This window comes from Chroicocephalus ridibundus, chromosome 6 (genome assembly GCF_963924245.1).
Source record: "Chroicocephalus ridibundus chromosome 6, bChrRid1.1, whole genome shotgun sequence".
Lineage (NCBI taxonomy): Eukaryota > Metazoa > Chordata > Aves > Charadriiformes > Laridae > Chroicocephalus > Chroicocephalus ridibundus.
The window spans coordinates 39,324,126-39,347,184 of record NC_086289.1 but is presented as its reverse complement, the minus strand read 5'-3'; the positions used below and the strand labels follow the sequence as shown (position 1 = coordinate 39,347,184).

The 23,059-nt window shown below is 41.6% G+C and overlaps 1 protein-coding gene across 20 annotated transcripts in view; it reads right to left on the bottom strand.

Annotated features, from left to right (window-relative positions):
• Window positions 1–23,059, bottom strand: part of PCDH15 (protocadherin related 15) — an 811,115-nt gene that overhangs the window by 468,273 nt on the left and 319,783 nt on the right. For all 20 annotated transcript variants that reach the window (XM_063340181.1, XM_063340176.1, XM_063340196.1 and 17 more), the window contains one exon: window positions 17,177–17,224. The gene's annotated coding sequence lies outside the window, so the exon portion shown is untranslated. The remainder of the gene's footprint in view (window positions 1–17,176; window positions 17,225–23,059) is intronic.

Sequence of the window (23,059 nt, the reverse complement as noted above, 5' to 3'; positions counted from 1 at the left end):
CACAGCTTTCCCGTAACACGCTGCCCAGAGGAGGACACAGACCCAGCTGGGCTGCCGCTGCCTCTGTAGAAATTAGAACACTTGCTTTGCCCCTGTTGCAGGTTATGCTCCGTACATACATCAGGACTATGTTTGTCTTTATTTTTTTTCCCCATCGCAATGGCACTTTTCATTCATTTTCAGCTTTTTTTCACCATCATTTCCCCCTCCTTTCTCTTCCAACATAACCCTTAGATGTTCCTCACTTTTTATTTGCTTTAAGGGTGAGATTTTTACTGAATAACATCCTTATTTTTTTCCCTTTTCTTTTTTTCTTCCAAGACCATTTCTGTAATGAGCGTACACTGCTTTAAAAAAAGCACCTGCTCATCCCAAGTGCTACAAAACAGCACATGGGCACTCTTATAATCAGCCCTACTTTGTTCTTTTAAAGACTTGCTCATATTAACCCCAGAAGAAAAGCAAGGTAATTTCATTGCTGCCTGACTCTGGACTCACCTCAGCTGATTTTGCCCTGGTTTCAGACAGAAATTACATTTCCCATCTCTCTCCAAACTGGTACCTGGACTGGGCCAATGACTTTAAGAAGTTGCCTGTACTGTGAATGGCTTAAGGTGAATTTTTACCCTTTTTTTTTTGGTTTTTTTTTTTTTTTTTTAGCGAGCTCTCATTCTTGCTCTATCTTTCTTCAATTAGGAAACAGGATAATTATCATAAATATCAACTGAATGAAAAAGCAGAAATCTGGCATCCTATTGAAGGCATTTCACAATTTAAAAATGGAATCATTTAACTTGGTCACATTCAGATTTTGTCACAGTATATTATCTATTTTCCTGACCCAGAAACCATGTGGGAGACCCTGTACCTCAGATGGCAAGTGAAGGAGGACAAATGCAAAGGACCACATGTAAGAAGCGGTCAAATGTGCAGGTACAGTCTGGGGACGGACTCGCTCAGCACTGAACAGAAAGACTGGGGAGACCGCAGAGGATCACAACTAAATGCTGCAATGTCATCCCAAAACCTGGCTGGAATCCTCTCTGTGAGGAACAGGACGAAATTCTGGCTCTGTTCTGGACTGTTGCTCCCCAGTGAGACAACCCATCCAGATTTGGACACTGCACTTACATACGCAGGCAGAGGGGAAAACACTCAAGAACAACAGGAGTATTAAGAGAATTGTAAAATACAACCTGTGAGCAAAGACTGCAAGAATAACAAAGATGTAATAATAATCATCGCATTCAATCAAGCGTGTTATAAAGTGTTTGCAAAAGGAAGTCATTGGGAATAGCAGAACAAAACAGATTGGCAACCTGACTTCAAACAAAGGCTACGAAAGATACAAGGCAACCACGCTGGCCTTACCTAGCGGAATTACCAGGAACCCCCAGCCTGCCCACGGCGGGCCACAAAACTGCAATACCACTTCAGATTAAATTTGCAGCATTTCTATCAAAATAAGTAAGCAGAACAACCTTCTTGTTTTGCCCAAGCTGGGATTATTTACACATACCTTGATTTTAGCCCCTGGTTAGATTCGAGGTTTGCTTCGTTATTTTAAATTGGAACACAGAGCTCGCTTGTTGTTTCCACTGCCTCTACAGGAGCAAGCAGCTCCTCTGGCCCCTCCTAGACATGGGAGACACAGCCTAACGATCCACCTGGCTTTCAGACCTTCCAGAAAAAGCAGGAGATTCACTTGAAACAACCTGGGCAAGAAAACCCAACCCTCCTGTTGCAGCTTTATAAATAAGACAATAGCACTGACGAAATTTATGCCCATGTATGAAAAAGGGAGCAAGAAGTATAAATTGCACTCATACTGGAATTACAATTAACTCAATTCTGGTGCATTGGTCCTACTCAATACATACAATACCTCTTGAAACTAAGAAAACATAAGTATACAACAGTAAGTTAATTTATTTTAAACTCTATTCTAAGAGAGCTAATGTCTCCCTCTTTCACCAGTCATCATCCAAAGTATCTAGCCCTACTTAGGTCTTCTCAGAGGCCCTGCTGCAGCTGATGGCAGGAAAGTAAGGGACAATCAGGAAGATGGCAAAGAGGCAGGAAGCCAGTAGAAGGGTGAAGCTGATGACAGCTGCGCTGCTGGCTCAAAAAAAAAGTTCAGAACCAGCAATCTACATCCCAGAGAGGCTGACGGGCAAGACCGCTTTTATGCCTACAAGGTTTTATCCCGTTTAACTGAATAGTGATCCTGCCTTCCTTTATCCCAAGCATGTAAGAAAAAATTACAATTGGTGCAGATCGGTTATATCTGTTCAGCTAAAATTATGGTTTATCCTAAAACCAGTGCTATATATCACTCATTTATATTGGAAGGCAGAACCTTCCAATAGGACTGGCAGAAGCGTGGAAAATATAATTTGCCAATTGCTCTTTGTCACCTTCAATGGCAATCATGTCTTTAGGCATTGTATTTTTTAAAGCGTTTTCTATTCATGTTTTGTTTTAGTCTAGTTTGCCTTTTAACATTTCAAAAGCTCCTGAAAATCTGCAAGGATTTCCTGTTTCTTCAGGAACAAAAAAAAAAGATGAGAGATTGGAGATTTTTCTTCTTGCATAATTTTTTTTGTGATCACTTATTTCTCTTTAAAACTACTTGCCTGGCTGAATCCTAGTTCCAGTCCTAGCGGAAGACATGCAATGCAGTTCTAACACGCTGCTTACAGCGGCAAGCGGTTACACATTTTAAGCAGGTGGCTTAAGTTCTTTCATGTCAATGTTTCCCATTGACAATCACCATTTAGAGCGTGAAAACGTTCTTACAATGATTAGGTGCAGATGGCTTAGGAGATGCTCTGAAATCATGAATACACGGTTCACGGACAACTAGATTGATGGCTTTCATAGCTTGAGCAGCGTTTGGCCTCTGAAGCTGAGCTTGTAGACCAGAGTTACTCCATAGGTTTACAGTCAGTGGACATTATATGATCCTTAGAAACTCCAACGTCTTTTAGATTGATTTTTTTTATGGCTAATACTTGACATCTGATGGGTCTATAACCTCACAACACAGCTGCAATCTAATGTTAGGTCTGTTAACCGTAACTGTTAATGGCCAACAGTTTCATTGTTGCCTTTTTCCATTTAGTTGTGTTTATTTACACATTCAAAGGCAGAAGATAAGCTTTTTCTCCTCACAGCAGGGACTCACTCTCAGTAGACTTTAGTGCCCTTTGAGAAATCTTTCATTGATCCTGAGAGTAACTACCAAACTACCAAAAAGGAGAGTGAAAATTTTAACTTCATGAAATCAACTGGCTAATTCTTGGCACATGTTTGGACCCCCAAACTCTTAATCTACATGATAGTGAAATTAAATTTAAAAACTTTCCCACTAAGCTAGTTATTTTAAACACAGTATCACCCATTATAACATGAATTGTACACTTAAGCAAAAATATGCTGATGTTAAAAAATCATCTTGTTTTCAAATGTTACGTAGAGTAAATAAAGTATACAGGAGAACAAGCAAATTCCTGAACGTAATGCCTCTTGCACATTTGCAGCTCTATGATTGCCATACCCTCCGATTCACCTCTGAAGGCTGTTTGGGACCATAATAAAGATGCACCTTTGAAAGTGCTCTAATTAGGAAGCCTGATGCCACAACCTGATCGTTAAAGGCTGCACTGAGTTCAAAATTCAAAGGCAATGCAGTCCCAGGTAGACTAGTTTCTGCTTGCAAAATAATACACTGGTATCATAAAAACAACTTGTACATAGAAAATAAGGAAGCAGCCGCTTCGGGGGCTTTGATGTAGTTTGTGCAGCAAAAGCACAGTTAAGATACATTTTATTTCAGCCCACCAAAGTTTAGTGGCTGAGGCGGATCCTCACGGTTATCCTCCTGAAATCTCAATGCAATTGTCTGAGCTCTGCTTGCTTTTAAAGGCTGCGAGTTGGTCAATTCTCCATGCAGCACAGGAGAATAAGATGCTCTCTCATTCCATAGGACTGTTTGCTGCACAAAGGATGAAGGAGGTTTCACTGAGTTCCTGCACACTAGAAAGATGAAGCTTTTAGCTCAAGTTCAAAAAGCTTAGCATGAGTACAAGGCAGGCATACGCTGTCCCCATACATCAGGGTGGAGCAGGAAGGGAGTCTCTTTATGCTTTAAGGCAATTAATTACTGCAAATACTAAAGACGAGCTAACTCAAGCTGGAGGGAAAGTTCAGGGAAGCAACCCTTAAAACCACAGTGAAGCAATTAAGTACATTAGCTTCCTTCAAGGCTAGTTTTCCCACAAAAAAGTAGCGATAAAATTACTGTTTTAGAATCGGTTTTCTCTTTACTTTCTTGATGAGGTGCCTTCATAGCAACTATTCATCACTGTCTTTCTGGGGACAGCATAGATATGAATTCTCATTTATTCTCCAGTTCCTAAACTGTATATTGCTGAAGGCTCTGTAAAGTGAAAGGCGGGGGGTGGAGGGGGGGTTCAGACACCGCCAACATCACCCTGAAAAGCCAGTGACCTCCAAGGAAGTACCTGTTGTTTTAAGATGCACCTCAGTGGAGAGGTCACACGTTTCTCTGGAGGACAGGAACAACACATTCAGTGTATTACTCAATAAAGAATTGAATTACCGCTCTCCCAACCTTGGCATTTGACTTGGCTGTCAAGTGCATAACATTTAATAAAAGGCAGTGGGCTGTTTCACTCTGCTGACTTGCAGGTCTTGGAGACTGAAGGAGATGGTGTTGGCTTTGCCTTTATATTTAGGACAGAGGCTTGCCAATAATTTTAAAGCAGATGAATATACATGTAGTCTATAAGGCTCTTTTTCTAGAAATTTAATAAAAAGTTCCAGGGTTGAGGTAGGGACAGGGGACAGATTGGATAAATAAAAGCACAGGAATGTCTCAGGAGGGCCTAACGTGTACCTAGCAAGTGTACTAAGTACTACATCGGCTCTTTTCTGACATAAATAGTAGTCTCAAGACAAGGGCTAGTAAGTAATGGGTCAGTCCTGGTAGAAGTTCAGGGCTACCTTTGGAATTAATGTAGGATATGATCTCCTCAATACCCGTCCTTATGGAAAGACAGGCAAGGTGGCCTCACCAGAGCCTGGTATCACTTGCTTTGTGAAGGGACAAAGCCCCAAACACACACCATCATGCCGCAGCAAATAACATAAAAGCAGTACAAGACAAAGTTCCGAAAGAGTTTGAAGAGGGAGCTAAGTCTGAAGGCTTCAACCATGAGAAGTCTGTGTTGCAGGTCCGGCCATCACTGCTAACTCCTACAGATGGAGAGGCAGCAAAGTTGCCAAGGGCAACGTTCTCACACATACAACCCATGAGAAGAGCATGGGGAAAGGGTTATCAATCATAACGTCAAATCTGCTGCCTTGTTCAAGCAACACTCTGCATTGCCAAGAAAGATGAAAGGCTAGCACTCCTGTCTTCCAATATATACAATTTCAGAAATACCATGTTTAAAGTCATCTGGGATGCAAGAAAAATGGTATGCTCTTATCTCAGCTTCAGCTTGATTTGGACAACTTTCAGTACAGACAGGCCTGTATGTGCTTAAGAACGCGTAATAACAGAATACCAGTGTTTTCTGAGCTCTATCCACGTAAGGATTAAAAATTTGTTGAACAGATCAATGAAGGCAAACTGTGGTTGCAAAATCAGGCGTTGCAGTGACCACAAAGAATTCAGAAGCGATGGGTCTTACACAGCCAGTATGATTTTATAAACAGTCACATTAACGAAACATTTATTCTGAATTAGTCACTGGTCCTTAAGTGTCAGAAGCATAGAACAAGCTGGGAAGCCTCTAAATATTATCTGCCCAGAACAGCAATGGCGGGCATAACAACTTGCCCCTATCTCCAAAAAGAAGATCTAGTAATGGCAAGATGGAGAAAAACACAGTACAAGATTGTTCAGTAGGGTCACATTGCCATAACTCATCAACCTGGTGAGCTGAATCAAAGCCAGACTTGTCACTCTCCTAATGGCGCTCTAAGTCTTGGTGCTGAAGGCTCTTCCAGTGACTGAGGTTTTAAGCATTACTCTTATGTGTTGACATTTACAGTAGCAAAACCTATGCCAGCACTGTAGAGTGTCGCATTACAAATGATAGATCTGTTCACATCTCAAGAAACCAGCACCATCACAAAGGCTGGGATCTCGCGTTCCTCTCCTCATCTCAACGTCATACAAGACTGCCACTTTCCTCTAGCATTTCTGCCGTGCCCATGTGCAGAAGCTCCTTGCAAAGTTCTCTGGATCCTCAGCTGCCCTGCTCCTAAGTTAAAACTACCATCAAATTGAAGCCATGATAGGTGTCAACCAGTGATTCTGGTTACGTCGAAGACTTGTGGAAGACTTGAAAGAAGCTTAGGCTAAACAAAGAACCAGGAGTGCAGGCTGTTTGTTTGTGGCTATGGGTAGTCACAGCAAACTGTGGACCTTTCTATCAGAAACGCGTATGAAAAGATGGAGGGTCTTCAAAGAGAAGTGATAATAAGAAAAAACCCTCTTTTTTCACAATTTTCTGTATCAGATGCTAGCACATCTCGATTAGAAATCACGATGACTCATATTCAAAGGTCCGCTTCTAATCCCTAAAATACTATCAACACACATAGCTGGTTGCAAAGATGCTTTAAGGCATAGCTGGCAAACTCCCTGATAGGCATTCTCTCTTCATAAAATGTAGCAGATTTTTCACTATTTTAACTTTCTCTCCCTTTCCACACCTCCACACTGATACATAACAGCAGCCATCATTTAAATTACACATTGATGGTGAATTTATATATTATCCATTATATTATATTAAACAGAAAAAGTGGACTCTGCTATCGTAACTACAGAGACTGTTTTTCCTTCCGTGTTGATTTACATTCAAATAATCAACATGTGAGTCTGCAATGAGGCAAGAAGCTGTGAAGTTCTTACACAGACGCTCTCCTTGGGACTGAAAGGTCGGTGTTTGTATTATTTATTCTTATAATGGAAATACTTTACTCTTAAGTTAGGGTGGACTTTCTCACTATCCATGGAAATAATCATTGAAGATTTCAACTATGAAAAGTCAGACTACATTCACAGAGTCACAAAATGGTTTGGGTTGGAAGGGACCTTAAAGGGGATCATCTAGTTCCAACACCCTTGCCATGGGCAGGGTCACCTTCCACTAGACCAGGTTGCTCAAGGTCTCATCCAACCTGGCCTTGAATTAAATGTTTTTACATTCAGAAGAATTAATGTTGTTAAAGTGCAGACAGAAATATATACAGAGAATAAAGTCAGTAATGTAATGGCATCATACTCAAAGGAGGAATGCCCATTTATTCAAGCAGCAAGCCCAGATTTGGCTGCCAACTCTTCTTGGAGAAGTCAAAACTACAAAATCCACTAAGGTGGACTCTACCTTCCATGTAGGAATCTCTCTTACTGGCACCTATTTTCTGCCAATTTTAAATGCTCTTAAAAACGTACTTTCCTTAATACTTCTCTGTCTTGCTTCTCTTCTTGTAAACCCCAATAACTACTTCCCCAGGGGACGTTTTATAATCGACATTATGGCAAAGACAATAATAAAATGTCTGTAAAACTACACAACACAAGGAGGAGGAAAAATCCAGATTATCAGAGAAGTCTTACATTAGTTCAGATTCCAAACAAAACATGAACAATCCTGGTGAAATGCTACTGAAAGCATGAGGCTTCCAGTTTGACTACTCCAATTAGACCTGCGGTCGCTTAAGTGAGAATATGTGTAAACTGGATTAGCACTAAATAATGATCCTATTTATGTGCAAAAGCATGTGTTTGTAGCATAACTATTGGTGTACATGAATGAGTGTGAAAGGCATAAATAAGATATGTAGCCATTTAGCAAGCTCATGATATCACATATAAGAATATAAACTGTTTAAGAAGAGATGTCTAATAAACTTTAACTGCTGGCGCTGCTGGCTGGCTCCCACTGTGATGCTATTTGATCAACAGTGTAATCAATGTTTTGTTCCTTATGGCATTGTTTTAGTAGAGAAAATGTAGAAGATCACTGTGAAAATAAGGTAAATTTGTGGCCAGAGAAGTCAAGCTTCATGGTTAGTTGGAGATACAGATGCAAGTGCATCCATCAGCAGTAAGATGACAGCACCGCAGGAACACAGCATTTTTAATGTGCAAGAACCACTGCTGTGAGTGAAGCAACGGTAGTAATGCAGCTACTGCTGTAAAATTAATATTCTTTACTTTTTAAGAATAAAGCCATTATTGTCATAACAAAGGACAGTCTTGCCCTTAAGCTCCCTAGAACACAGCGGTCTGGCTCCTAACGTAATAGATGGACAGCACAAAGGGAGGTCTCGACCTTCAGCTCCGCTCACGTAAGGAAGCTTAAGTACAGCAAGGTTTGCCGTAAAGAATACTGAAATCTTGTGGTGATGGGCACCGTGTTAGAAACAGAACAAAAATAACCCTAGACAGTTACCTGGTGTTCCTATTCCATACTTCGCTAAGCATTCCTTATCTCAAAAGAGCATGAATGTACTTGAGAGCACCTAGTAGCATAGGACATGGTGGCAAAACTCATTCCCAGACCAGCCAAATTGCCAGAAACTAGAAAACAAAGACATAGCCTTTTTAAGAAACAAGTTAATTCAATTATGTATGCTAATTTTTTTCGCAGTAGTATGGAAACTTTTTTTTTTACAAAGCCAGGCAACTTCACTAGATAGGAGGTTTCACAAATGAGCCGCGTGTTGTTTAAAATACATTTCCTCATTTTGCACTGGTTTTTAGCTTATGGAAATGCAAAGTCTGCTCCCTTCTCTGTTAATTAATGTGAATTCTTTGGTTTATGACATACTTTTGCCAGCAACATCACTCTTGCATCAAAATCCTATCAGAATATTTATCAGTAAGCATGTTTATCATTAGATAAAATTTAATAACATGGATTTCTAAATCAGTTTCTCTAATTTCAGTATGTTACCCCTGTAATAATATGCGAGAGCTGAAAATTAACATATATAGATATTTTCTTAGGTAATGTATAACCGCACAGCTGTGATGCAAAAAAGCAAGCAAGGTATTAAGGGAATGGGAAACAATACAGAAATACCATAATGCTGTTGTGCAAGTGACTTTTATGCCTTCCCACGGCTATACTATTTATAAAAAAGGGAAAGATCATAATCAGGGAAGGAATCTCTTATGGAGGTAGCCTACCTGACTACATACAGGAGGAGGGTCAAAGAAGTCACCAAGTTAAACTGGGATTAGACTTGGAAGCACCGTTAAGGTTAGCATCACCTGGCTATATATTAAGAACTTGGACAGGCTACAAGTACTCAGAGTAAGGTAGGATATGGCCCATGGTCACTGGGATGGCAAAGGCCACCTGGGCTGCTGCAGAGCATGGCAGCTGAAAGGCAAGAACTAGGTTCAGGAAAGCAAGACCATATTTATTAGTGAATCCACAAGGTGCACCTGGGTTAGGGGTTAAGCTGATGAAGAAATGCTTTGAGGATTTCATGTGGAAGGGGTTGCAAGACTAGATTTACAACTACCGGTGGCAAGAGGTGTGCCCTTGGTATAAAAATTAAGATGGACAGCTCTGAAGGTAATACGATTAGAGATAGATAGATAGATAGATAGATAGATAGATAGATAGATCATTTTTCAGCTACTGGAATATTTTATAATTTCATTATGAAAACAGTTCTAAAATAATTAGTGGAAAATACTACACAAAAACTGGGAAGTTGCATTCATGTTCAAAAGAAGGGCAGTTGTATTTGCTGGGAAAAACACAATTTTGTCTGTCTTTATTCAAGCTTCTGGTCCTCAGTGTCCAGTGCTAAATTCTTTTCTCTTCATGTAGCAGAACAGCAGGCAATTTTGACACACTAAGCTTCTGCTCATGAGTTCACAGTTTTCTATTTCACTATCAGCACAATTAAATCAACTCTAACTGCTAGTGTGTGTTTTCTCTCTACAGAAAAACTGTATCAGTTGCTGCTTTGACATGAATATTTCCAGAGTTTAGCTGTTGGTTTATTAAAATGAACAATCCCCCAAACTATTTCGATGCTTGACTTTTCTCAGCAAAGCACTCACCCCGTTCATTGGAGGGGCCAGTCTCACAAGGAGACTGTCTTTGTTCCTGTTACTCCGCCAATGAAACGTCCTTTGTTAAGAAACAACATCCTCGGCTGAAAATAGTGGCCTGCCAGGCCAATGGTGTACGTGCCCGGCAACCCAGGCATTACATTATAACGGAACAGAAAATACGTATCTTCAGGATGATTCTGTAAAAAGCCTGAAGTTAGTGCTATTCTGTGGCTGGAGCTTTTTCTGGGATGACTCTTTTTACTTTTACCCGCCTTTTATCACTTCATACAGACTCACACATGCAATAACCTTCTACATCCCCTCCCTCTCCTTTCTCCTTTATTTATCTTCAAAACAGGTTAAAGGATTCAGCTAGGATAGAGCTTCCCCAAATTAATGCATGTTACAGTACCAGCGAGGAAAAAAACACTGTTCAAAAACCAAATTCTGCAAATGAAAGTCTTTGCTCTTTACTGGAGCCCTGACATTGCTGTTGCAAATGCCCAGGAGGCTGGCTGGCTCCCTTCCCTTCCAGCAAACCTCACTGCAAAGCGGCTCCATCAGTTCCAAATTGTTCAGAATGCAGAAGCATGTTTGTTTCCTGCTTTGAACAATCAAGAACATATTATGCATTCCCTGCATTATTTATATTGGCTACTTATAAGTAGTTTTTTATTTATTTATTTATTTAAAGGTTCCATCTGTAGGTACTGGCTACATTTTAAAATCTCCCCCTTCAATCATGTTCTAATGGATATCTGTTCTCCCAGAACATCTGTCCTTTAGGGTCCTATTACATGTAAGCTAACAGTGACACAATTTTTCATCTTATTATACGTGTACAGTTTTCTGTTTGTTGTTAAAATCCCCAGAATCAACTCATAATATTAGAGCTTCCTTTCATAGCAAAAATTAAAACATCAGTTTCAAGTCTTCATGACTTTTACAGTCCTGGCAAAAACGTTAACACTACACTGACAGACCTCAGGATAGGGAAATATTTTCCACTGCTCTATATTTGTTATAAAAACCAAGCATATGAAAATGTGTTAGTTCAGATGACTAGGGGTGTCACATTCATAACCTCCTTTTAGTCTCTCTTTTTTATTCTTCCATCTAACTCTTCTACTAGAGTAAGAGATCTCCACAAGATTATTTATATAATTAAGGTGCTTTAAAATGACAGAATATACTTTGAAACTTCCAGGATCTATACTGTATATGGCTCCAAATATTTTAGATCCTAACATATCTAACATTGCTGTGTTGGGAACATAAATTCAGCCTGCTGCATCAAAGTGTCACGATCTGCCTTTCTGTTAGAAGGATTTGCCCATCTAGGCACATCCAGAGAGCAACATGAAGGCATTAGCAGGCTGTGGATAGGCAATACTAATTTATCTCTAGCTTCCACTCCTAGCTCTATCAGTAAAAATACGGCAGCATGGGTTTCTACAAGTACAAGCCTAAAGATTTGTTGCCCAGTGCTGAATATCTTTACTATAACTTTATTAGTAGTATATTGTATCTTCACTATTATTACGGTTTGCTACAGGAAATGACAGCAAGTGCAGGTACATTCCGAGCAGGTCTTACCCTCCACGTGGTTTTAATTGCTGTGTTTTAACAGTAGCTCCAAAGAGCCACTGTAATCTATACAGAGCTGATGGATTATGCACAAAAGTGTATGTATTATTGTTTACGTTGGCTTTGTTAAGGTAGCACCAGATTTACTGCTGGCATTACAGTTCAGCTGCTGCACTGCCATCCCACGTGTGCCTGGGGGCTCCAAAGCCAGTTGTGCGCTTCCGGAGTTGGCAGGACTGGAAGTGCAGATGCAAGAGATTTATCCTCTGAGGGAAGACAGTTCTTCAGCTACTTTCAGATAAATGCTAAGCGCCTAAGCATTGAATCCAGCTAATGAATTCAGTGTGTGCACCAGAACACAGGCTTGGAAAGGACCACCTGGGTCACCAATCCCCACTAACTGCAAGCAATCACATAATAAATGTTAAGAGCAAAGCGTCCTGCAGGATATCATAGTCTGCCCTCTCCATTTACTGCATGCCATAAAGTAATGTTCTTCTAAACCACACACCTTGATCAAATTATGATCTGTAGGAGATGAGCAGAAGAGTCTCAAAAATGACAGTATATGACAGGAAAAGTGGAGGAGGTAAGGGGAGGGGACGACTGAGCACTCTGAGATGGCTGAATACGTAACACAAAAACAATCCATGAGACTCGCCAAGACCAGTCCAACTATGTTGGAGGAAGGGAAACATCACAGAAATCAGTAAGCATCGAGGCAAAAACATCCTCCTGGACTGCTGAGGTGACTTGTGAAGTCCCAAGGCCGAGGAATAATCACATACAGTATTACTGTGCAACAGTAAATACAACTGACAGATAACTCAAGTCTGTTTCCTTCAGTGCCTGGGGACACCCACAAATTGGGCGCCCAGCTCCCAGTATCGCAAGCCATTACCGAGAACTGCAGGTGCACTTCCACTCAGTCATCTCATCCCTCCCATAAACTTCATCGTGAAAACCCAGTGGGTTTGTGTCCCAGCTGTGTTTGGAAAGCCCTTCTAGAATGTCACTCATCTCTCTGGTTAACATGTCTTTTTCTAATTTTCAGTCTAAACATACTCAAGACACACTTAAGTCTACTTGATTTTCTACCCATATTATCATGTTCTATTCCCTCAATCATATTTGAACCCTCAATGTGTTTTTAAAAAGAAAACATCTCTATTGCTACAAAAGCGAGCAAATCCAATCAGTCCTGCAGCAGGGACGTACAGAGGCACACCATGCAATTACTCATCCTTCTCTACAACTCTCCAAGTTTAAGTAGATCTTCTTCTGATGACAAGTAATCAAAACACATATGATAGTTTCAATGAGCCTTGTACAACTGGGCAAACACTTCCCCATTCCTGCTTGCTAGGCACAGCCTGAAATCCCTTTCAGCAGTTTGGGTTTTTTTGGTAGCTCCAACACCAGTGGCTTCTTGGTCTCATCATTTTAAGCTCCACAACAACCTATGAACTGCCCTTCGCAGTAGGGTCCATCAAGCTCAGCAGTCCCCCCCTGACAGCAGCAGCCCCCAAGGGAAGAGCAGAGCCATCCTATGGGAGAATTTCCCACCTGACCCCCAAACACTTGCAGTTCACTCACTTCCTGAACAAAAACCAAAATTTTTATGTTTTTCAGGCCCTGGTGTGCTTTCCTTCCATAACTCTGTCCTGTTGCTGTCTGCATCGATGTGAACGGCTAGCACTCACCTCCTGCCATAACTCTGACTCCACAATAACCACCACCCGCTAGGGAGCCCCCTCCCCTCACCACCCTCTGAATTCACTCCCTGCCTCTGCCTCTGGCAAGGAGAATGACCAGCAGGTCCCTACTCACTCCTGGGGAGTTGTTCAGGCCTCCATCTCCTTCCCATGTGAAGGAATACTACACTATTTAATCATTCCTTGGAAGAAATCTGTGCCACACTTTCCACCCTCCAAACTGCCCTAGCTCCTACTATACCTTTTTGAGATGGCGAAACCAAACCGCACACTATTTAAGATGCAAGAGACACGCTTACAGAGTAACAATGGGACATTTTCAGAACATTTTTGATCCCTTTCCCATTATAATACTTGCTTTTATAACCACTACTGACACTGAAGTAATTTCCAAAACTCAAGTTAACATTCTCAGAGAAGCACCTTTTATATTTCACAGCTCTAGCTATGCCCAACATTTTGGTCATTGAGCGGCAATGGTCACCTCAGCATTCGTCACCTCATGGGTGGGATTTCTGTCGTCTTCACTTTGTACCACCTCCAGTGAATTTCCCCTGCCATCACCTTGCCCAGGCCCTTTGTTTTGCATGATCCTTCTGCAGTTTTTCCCCAGTCAGCACTCATCTTCAGTGCTCTGAATAAAAGCATCACCAGCACACTCTGTTGTCTTTTCCAGTTCATTTATCAGTGGAGTATCACAGGTTTAAGCACAGACTCTTTTGAGACCTTACTGCTGCCATCCTCTCACTCAGAAAACTGATCAGTTAGTCCTACCTGCTGTTTCTTATCTTTTAACCAATTTTTTGTTGATCTGTAGAGCATTCCTTTTATCAGATGAAGAGCAGATTCTTAAGTGTACAGTGACAAAGTACCGCTTTCTCATCCTTTTGGTTTGAATGACTAATCCTCAGAGGGTTAGCTAGAGTACAGCATACCCATATTTCACTGGGGAGGGCCCATTTTTGGGTTCATTTGCTCCTTTTTACCACCATGACATGATTTTAGTGTGACTCTGGGGCTGCTGCTCTGGAGGTAGGATTGTCCTAAGACGCCCCGTCTTTTTCTTGTCAGTTTTAGGGTTAATTCAGCTAGAGGAAGGATTGTCGAGAGACGACCCTGAACGTAGTGTGTCGGTGAACCTTCCAGTGTTCCTGAATTCCTGCAAGAAGCTGACCTTGAGGACACTGAGCTCTCCTCCTAGCCAGTATACGCCTGCCAGTGCCACGTAAGGCAGACACTCAATAGATTTTGACACACACTTTAGTAAGCTGGACCGCCTCACCATGTGCTGGCTCTGACTGTAATTCTCCTGTGAGGCAGGATGAGCACTGATCACATTTGTATCAGGTTGATCTGAGACGCAGCTAAGTGTTTTGTGAGCACTGATCGCATTTGTAGCAGGTTGAGCCGAGATGCAGTTAAGTGTTTTGCTGCCCTCCACCCTCCCATCTCCAAAACTGTCCAGTTTATCCGCCAGCTACCTCCTGGGCCTCACCTTCCTTCATGACAGTTATTGCTCTGCCTCCAGCTTTCTGTCTGTGGCTGAGCTTGTGCTACACCTACACCCATCCTAGATGAGGTTTCCTACCTCAAAGTAACCTGACTGCTCACTTAGTGCCTGAGATTTGCGCTGGCTTGTTACCAGGTTTCTGGTTTGTTTTGGAGGGGATTTTTGTAGAGGAGGAGGCAGATGGGCTGGTTATATGAAGATCAGTTGTCAGCTCCTACATAAGTAGTCTGGCAACTTCCTACTCCTAATGCAACGTTAGGGTTCACACCTGCAGCTACTTTGAACTTTACAGAATAAGGTTGTGAACTCGGTATTTAAAATCTAAGATTTTATTCTATTAAAATTTATAGAATTTGAATACCTAGGCTCTAAACTGTTTAGAGTAAATTGCAACTCTTTGGTAAGCATGTGTTCATGAAAATTATGTAGATTATGAAAGCTTTAGCCGTGTGCTACAACCAAACACATTTTTTAAAAAAAGTTGAACATCCATATGCTGAAACTCTTGTTTATAGCAACCCACCCTGCTATTAGTCCCTAACAGAATGGCAGCGTGCTTTTTATTATTATTAAATTTTGGCCTGTCTTTATTATACTCATCCACTAAGTCAACAGAATTCTTCCATATAATACTTCTGTCCTTCACAGCATAACAGGAGTTTAAAAAACTGTATCGAAGACCTTGTGCCAAGGTTACTAAAGGAATGTTGCAGAGACCTGTCCCTTATGAATACCTCTAATACTCCCCCTGCAACCCAGTAACTCACCTCTCGGTACATCCTGTCACAGCCCCCTCTTTTCCCAGCCCCTTATCTGCCTAAGACAGCTTCGTATAATTCCTGTATTAATCTGCACCATCTCCACTTTAAATAATAATTTCCTTTGGGAACTGTATTGAATGAATGCTTCCTATAAATCTAGACAGCTTAAGCCCCCTGCATCACTGTAGCCTGAGATGTTCACTATCTCAGAAAAAAGGAACACTAAGTCTGACAAAATCACCTTCTGATCAGAATTCTGCATTTTACCCCACTTTTCACTTACGATGATGTTCTTGATTACTCTTTGTTCAAAACCTGTCCTAAGATATTACACAGTGTTGAAATAACCTAATTTGCATGTACTTTTCAGGATTTCTTTTCTGCTCTTTTTGCGTATATGTTAGTATCCATCAGCCAGACTGCATTATCCCCTTACTGAAATAAACATTAAGAGGTTTTACTAGTAGACCTCTCGTGACCAGAGGTAAAATCAGAAAAGTAACGTTTTAAGTTTCTACAAAGGAGGTAACTAACAAAAACGAGAGCTTTCCTATCCTTTACTCAAATAAATCACGCAGACTCAACAACAAAAACTCCCAACAGAAAGAAGACTGGTCATTTAGTATTCCAGGATGATTTTACAGCTTCCTACTCCAATAGCAATATTAAACCAATAGCGGAAGATTCAGAAGTGGAAAGGAAATACTGCCACAATAAATGCTTTGGCAAGAATTAGTTCATGTCATTTCAAAACAACTGTTTAATATTGTTCGTTAGGTTTCTAATCTGTTAGCACTACTGTGCTGCCTTGTTCATATTCATGTAGGAATTAAAGTATTTTTTTTGCCTAAGTTTACAATGACATCGAAGTTCAGTGCAACTTACCAATGAAATATTGCCACCTTCTATCTTGCTACTCTTTGTTTGAAGTCCCAGCTAGAAATTTACAAGCGAAAACATGACTTGAAGAAAGATAACTCTGCTCATGATATGTGTATTTCCAACAAAACCAACTGCCTTTTCCCTGTGGTACAGCAGAGTTGCTGAGGCGATTGCCATCTTGTGATTCAAATCAACAATTAAATTCTTAGTGCCGTGGAGCATGCAGCAAGCATCATTCCAAAAGCCTCCTATGGATAGATTTTCTATCATTTCCCCACAACATCTTCTGAGTTAGTATTTCAAGGACACGACCTTCACTTGCAAGTGTATCATGTAAGCGTTATTCCCAGCACATAACTCTATACAGATCTTAAAACATTTGTTACTGAACTTAGAAAACGAAAAGATAAGGAATATAAGGGAAGAATTATGGAGTTTTCAGGAAGTGCAGTGGACAAAGCGGTAAATGAAAAAACAACCCATCCAGAGGTGAACAGAGCTTCAGGGAATGCAGGTTATTAAGTGGATTATTGAAGACACTATTTCAGAAATCACTTTCACCAAAGGCGTGCCCATATTAAAAGGGAAATTACGTTACCTTAATTGCACTTCTCAGCCATAGCTGTTGAGATCGTATGCTGATCACCTGGAAAGTAGAGAATAGAAGATGAATAATATTGTTCATATTTTAATTACTGATTAATAAGAGCAACTAATATCAGATATTTATCCTGTATTAAAACAGAAGTTTTAGCCTTCTAAACAACTAGAGAAGAACAGAACATATAGCTTTTGATATCTGCTATTTTACACCTGACAAAGGCAGCTTCGAGTAAGAAAAATAACAAGAAAACAGTGCCTGAGGTTTTCATTGAAGTAATTTACATATTTTCATGAAGGCTGTCATCTCAGAAACCAAGCAAAAATTCATAAAAACTTTAATCCTTATAAAATATCTACCCTAAAACATAGCAGGCACTCATCTGTAATTTGTTTAGTCTCAAATAGCTTCTCTGCCCTTCCCCAAGCTAAAACATTTAACAGTAAAATCTCCAAGTGGTGTTTTACAGCCCTTTGTTACGCACATGGAAGTACCTCCCTGGGATGAAGAACACAACTAGTGGGTGTAGGAGTATTTTGGGGGCCGTTTCTCATGCGTTTACCCAGGTGAGACTGTGCCACGGGGAAACTTGGAATGCCCATAAAAGTTGAGGGATTCAAGAAACATTTGGAGGTTTCACCTTTCTCACAGCTCCAAGGACCTCTACCAAGGAATGCTTTCTGGGGGACACAGGGCAGAGACCCCAGGGCTCCAAATGGTGTGAGACCTCAGATAGCAGGGGGCATTAGGAAGCCACTGGGGAAACTGGGTGGTCACGGGCTACGCTGCCATTTTTCCCCTCCATAGGTGCCCCTCTCGCTTCATCCTGGTAACATCTAGTGACAAACTTTTGGCAGTTACCAGCATAGTGGTACCTACATCAATGAATACTGTTGTTTGGGTAGTTCACCGACTCATCGAGAAAGTGTGACTGCAAGTTACCCATATTCAAGAGAATTAAACCTAAACCCAGACTGCAGCTCAATGTTTCCAGACTTTAAGGTTCTATACAGTCTGAAAATGTCATGTGAAGTTAAAAAGACGTATTTTCAGACTGGACATGCAGAATGCACCTAACCCAAACCCATTTCAAACCGTTCCAGCATCGAAAGGCTTGCAATGCGCGAGGCACAAGTGCCTGCTGCAGCTTGGGCCAAACTCTGCTTGCTCCATACAGCAAAAATCTCAGGGATCAAACCAAGTTTGAAACTGTATCTGAACAGGATTCTTTATTTTGGGGCAGAGATTGTAAGTTGTTATTGGTTGGCTTTGAAAACGAATTGTACAGTTGTTGGGCTCATTTCACCTGTTTTTTTTGGAAAAATCCAGGTCTTTACTAAGAGAGCATCTGTCAGTATTATCTTCGGACAATTTCACATGAAGCAAAGACATTTTGCAGGTTGCTGCTTTCTCTATTACTTTAGTATTCGTAAGTTATCTACATGATAGGACTCAATTGTCCAGAATATGCAAAGAGCTATGACTCAACCACTAAAAAGAACAAAACTTATTATCAGGGCTGTTAATTGATGGCACAGAAGCAATTTGTTACATTGAAGTTAGCCAGCTTACCATGTTCTTAAAGCAGAAAGCGGATATATTTAGGTACACATGGCTTAGTTTGCAACAGCTGAAACTGTTGGTTTGTTCTGAAGTGGAATAAATACAGGGTAGGTTGGGTAGTTAGATTTATAAAATAACTCACAGCTTTTAAGGCCGATGGAAATTTGTGGAAATAAATGGATGTTGTGCTGACTTCAAACAAAATTATCATGTAAGGGGAAACAACATGGTATTTTATTAGCCTTCAAAATAACTGTTTAAGTGAAAATTGGTAAGCTTCGTAAACAGGACACCATATATGTGTGGCGATATGTAACTTTTCCCCAGAACAGGTCTACTCGGACAAATAATTTCTTTCTACTATATATATATATACACACACACAAAAAGAAAAAAAAAAACAACCAAAAAACAACAAACAAAGCCCACAGTACAACGAGGCAAAAACAAGGAAGAAACAACGTGCAGTTCATCACAGAAAACATTTGTTTGTATTTCTGAAGAAATCAAAAAATTTTACCATATTTTTTTCAGGGAAAAAAAAATACGGTTCCATCATACAAGCATATTACTGAGGCTTACTCCTGAAAGAACTCCAATTTTAGCCTTCAAACAGAGTTGGTATAAAACCAGGGATGGGACAAGAGCTGCTCATGGAGCATGTGCACTGGTCTCTACGGAATACAGGCACGTTCTACCAACACCATGGTTACCACTGATTCAACGTTCCACCAAAATAATTATGTATTTCACCCACAAAAATCCACAGCAGAAGGGCTGTAATTAGTTTGTCCACAAAATGCCCAGTCTTCCATGCATGTAGTAGAAGGAGAGAAACAAAATTAATTGCATTGCCATGGGAACAGGGTTTACTACTTGCTTTACTAGATTAATGCTTATTGTCAGCAGATTTTATGATAAATGATCGACATTTAGCATTTTTGTAACAAAGATGCATCATGCTGTGTGTTGTTCACACACTGTAGAACCCTTTTCCTCTAATCATCAAGGCTTTTAGTTCTGTATATTATTTTACAAAAGCAAAATAGGCTGTTTAGATTGCGATTGTTTTGGATTTTAACATAAAAAAAAAAAAAAAGAGACAGACACTTCATCTCTGAGTTTTCTACAGCACTAGAAGATAACACCACAGCTATGGCCTGTGGCTGTTACATCAGCCTGTGATATGGTGCAAGAGGAGCAGATAAAAGCAGGGAGCGCTGTAGCCATTTCATCTCCACAATCTATAATTTTGGGTTTTACTCCAGACTTTACATCCCCACCATAAACGTGGTTCAAAGCTGCCTGCAGGATTCGTCTCTCAGTTGGACCCTCACACCCCTATTAGGGGGAGCGGAGCACTTTGTGCCCACTGGAATTTCAGTGCCTTCTGGTTTAGTTGCCTCTAAAAGGAACCTCATTCACATGCATCAAAACACTCCAAATTGACCCAAAACACAATAAACAGGAAGGATCAAAGGATTCACTTCAAAACCATGCTACTGCTCCAAACTATTAACTATTTCTATTCCCAGGAGGAAGTGATTGGATATGTTAAGAAAAAACACACTACCATGGTAAGGGTAAGGTAAGAATGTGCTTTTATACAGTTTGGTGCCCTGTCCTAGCCCTTGTCTGCAAGCATCACGTGATATCAAAATTCATCCCAAAAGGCAAGAACTGGGGGGATCCTGCAGTCAGCGGGGATGACATGGTTATCTAGTCAGCAACCGCTAAACCCCTCTATCTATTAAAAACTGGACATTTGGCCTTTTATTTCTTTGCTGTCCTTTCAGCGATGGGAGACTCGGTGAAAGGTGTTCTGACACTCTGCTGCCATGTTTCCTTGTAACCAGCAGATGTATACGTTTATTTTAAGTTAGAGAGGAAGTGCAAATGGCACGTTGGTATAATAATCTCAAAATATTGTGCTGACTAAATACACTTTCAAGGCTGTAATTCCAGACTAGCTTAATTTTTCTACAATTGATGACTGCCTGAAAACCAATCCTATCATTAAATCCGAAACATTTTTGGTATTATTTCAAAGATCCTGTTTTTTTGAGAACAGCCTTCTCCTCCTTTCTTATTCATACAATAAAATATTTCACTGAAAGGAGAAGAAAAGGCCAAGTGTGGGAAGAAGAGGTCTCTGTTCCTCAGAACAGCCACGAGCAATGTTAAAGCAGGTTCAGTCTGTAGCTCTGTCCAGATCCTCGTAATTTTTCATTTTCTGAAGACTGAAGGAATTGCTGGGAAAGTACAAATACTAGAATTCCGAGCACTGGAACAGGCTGCCCAGGGAGACTGTGGAGTCCCCTTCTCTGGAGATTTTCAAGACCCGCCTGGATGCAGCCCTGAGGGATGTGCTTTAGGCAATCCTGCTCTAGCAGGGGAGTTGGACTAGATGATCTCTAGAGGTCCCTTGCAACTCTGAAGATTCCGTGATTCCGTACATAAAGGATTCATTTCTGAGTTTTCCTGAAATGGGTTCCTGACCTTTTGCAACAGACATCTGCTGACTCTCCCGGTATGCTGCCATTACGAGCTTGCAATGGCTGAGACCTGGGGCTGCAATCCAGTGAAGCTGATTATATTTTAGTCAGTGTTGAAGGACCCAATGTCTCTGTGCATCTGCACTCACCCAGTTCTAATTGCCAGGTCTAGCAATGGCTTTGGTATGTCCTGTTGAAGACTGGTAGTACATTTCTAGCGTGAGGCTGAGCCTGAGGGTCTCTGCCTGAGGTTTCTGGTTAGCAGAGATGGTATGGGCCAGATTTCTTAGTTAGGGGTTTGGATTAGGGCTAGGATTAGGGTACCATATCACACTTAGGGATCAGGGCTAGTGCTCTGGGTAAGGGTTGGGGTTCAGCTTTAAAATAGGATTTGGTCCAGAATCAGAGTAGGGGATTGGGGTAAGAGCCAGGGGAAAGCTTTAAAGTAAAGGTTAGGGCAGGTGCTGAGACAGACGACTCTTCACACCAGCACCCACATGCCGCCCTGCCGCTTCTCCGCCACCCCCAAGCTCTGCTCCTCCAACACAAGTGACCTCACAGCCCACCCCCACCATGTCACATTTACCTACACCTCACTTGAGCTCAGCTCCCTTCTCCCCTGCCTCTGAGCAACCCTCTCCTACCACGGCCTTTCCCTCCGGGCCCTCCCAGCCCTGCCCTCCTCCTGCTGGCCCACAGGCTGCCGAGAGGCAGAGGGGAACAGGGGGTGAGGGCTTAGGGATTCAGGTCGACATGCTGGGTTGGGGCATCTGGTGAGGATGTCGCCCCTGGGGCTCTGGGGTGAGAGCTACGGGTAAGGCCAGGGATGAGAGCTCACCTCCTGGAGTGAGGGATCAGGGATAGGGATTAGGGCGAGTGTTTGGTTTTCTGGTTAGTGTTTAAGGCATGGGCAACCTTTTTTGTTTAGGGGTTCAGTTTAGTGGGAGAGTTAGCGTAAGAGGTTATGATTTCGGGCTTCAGCTCAGAAGTGAGCATCCGGGGTTAGGAATGGGGTTAAGGGCTAGGTGTAAGGTTTAGGTTTAAAGTTAGGGCTTCAGGATAGCGATTAGACATTGGCTGAGGGCCTACCTGAAGAGGTCTCGCAAGCAGTCTCCCGGCCACATCACCTTCACCTCAGCCCCCCTCACCTCCACCACCTCTGCTGGCCCGGCTCTGGGACACCCTTCATGTCCTCACGTGCTGCCACGTGCACTGGCCTCTGCCCTCCCTACGCTCTGCTCCTCTACGCTACCCCTGACGGGCACCACCACCTCACAAAGCTGCCCGCTGCTCACCAATCAGCTTCCTCCGATGCCCGTGACCTCACAGACACACGTACCGCGTCACCTCTGCCTGCAGCTCCCTCTGAGGTGCCACCGCCTCTGCCCAGCCCCTGGTCTGGGCTGCAGCCCCCCAGACGCGCTCCACGCACCTCCTTTCATACCACCCCCTTAGCCCACGAGCGTATTTATCACTGACCATTTCCACTAGAACAAGGTCAGAGACACACACAGGCTATTGTTAATTAGGAACTTAAAAAAAAAGAGTGTTTTAATTAATTTCTTCTGCCTTCATCTCAGCAGCCAGTCCGGCCCAAACCAAAACACTGATTTCATTTATTTCTACATGAAATTTACTTTTTTTCAGTCCAGCATGTTCTCCAAACCTTTACTTTTACTTGGCCTCTTCTCTCTTCCACTAAAGTGACTCATAAGGACTTAAAAAAAAGATGTTAAAAATCAGCATGAAGAGCAATATTATTAAAGGTAAGGAATGCAAATTCACACTTCACATGAAGCAAGAATCCTAAATCTCTCAGACG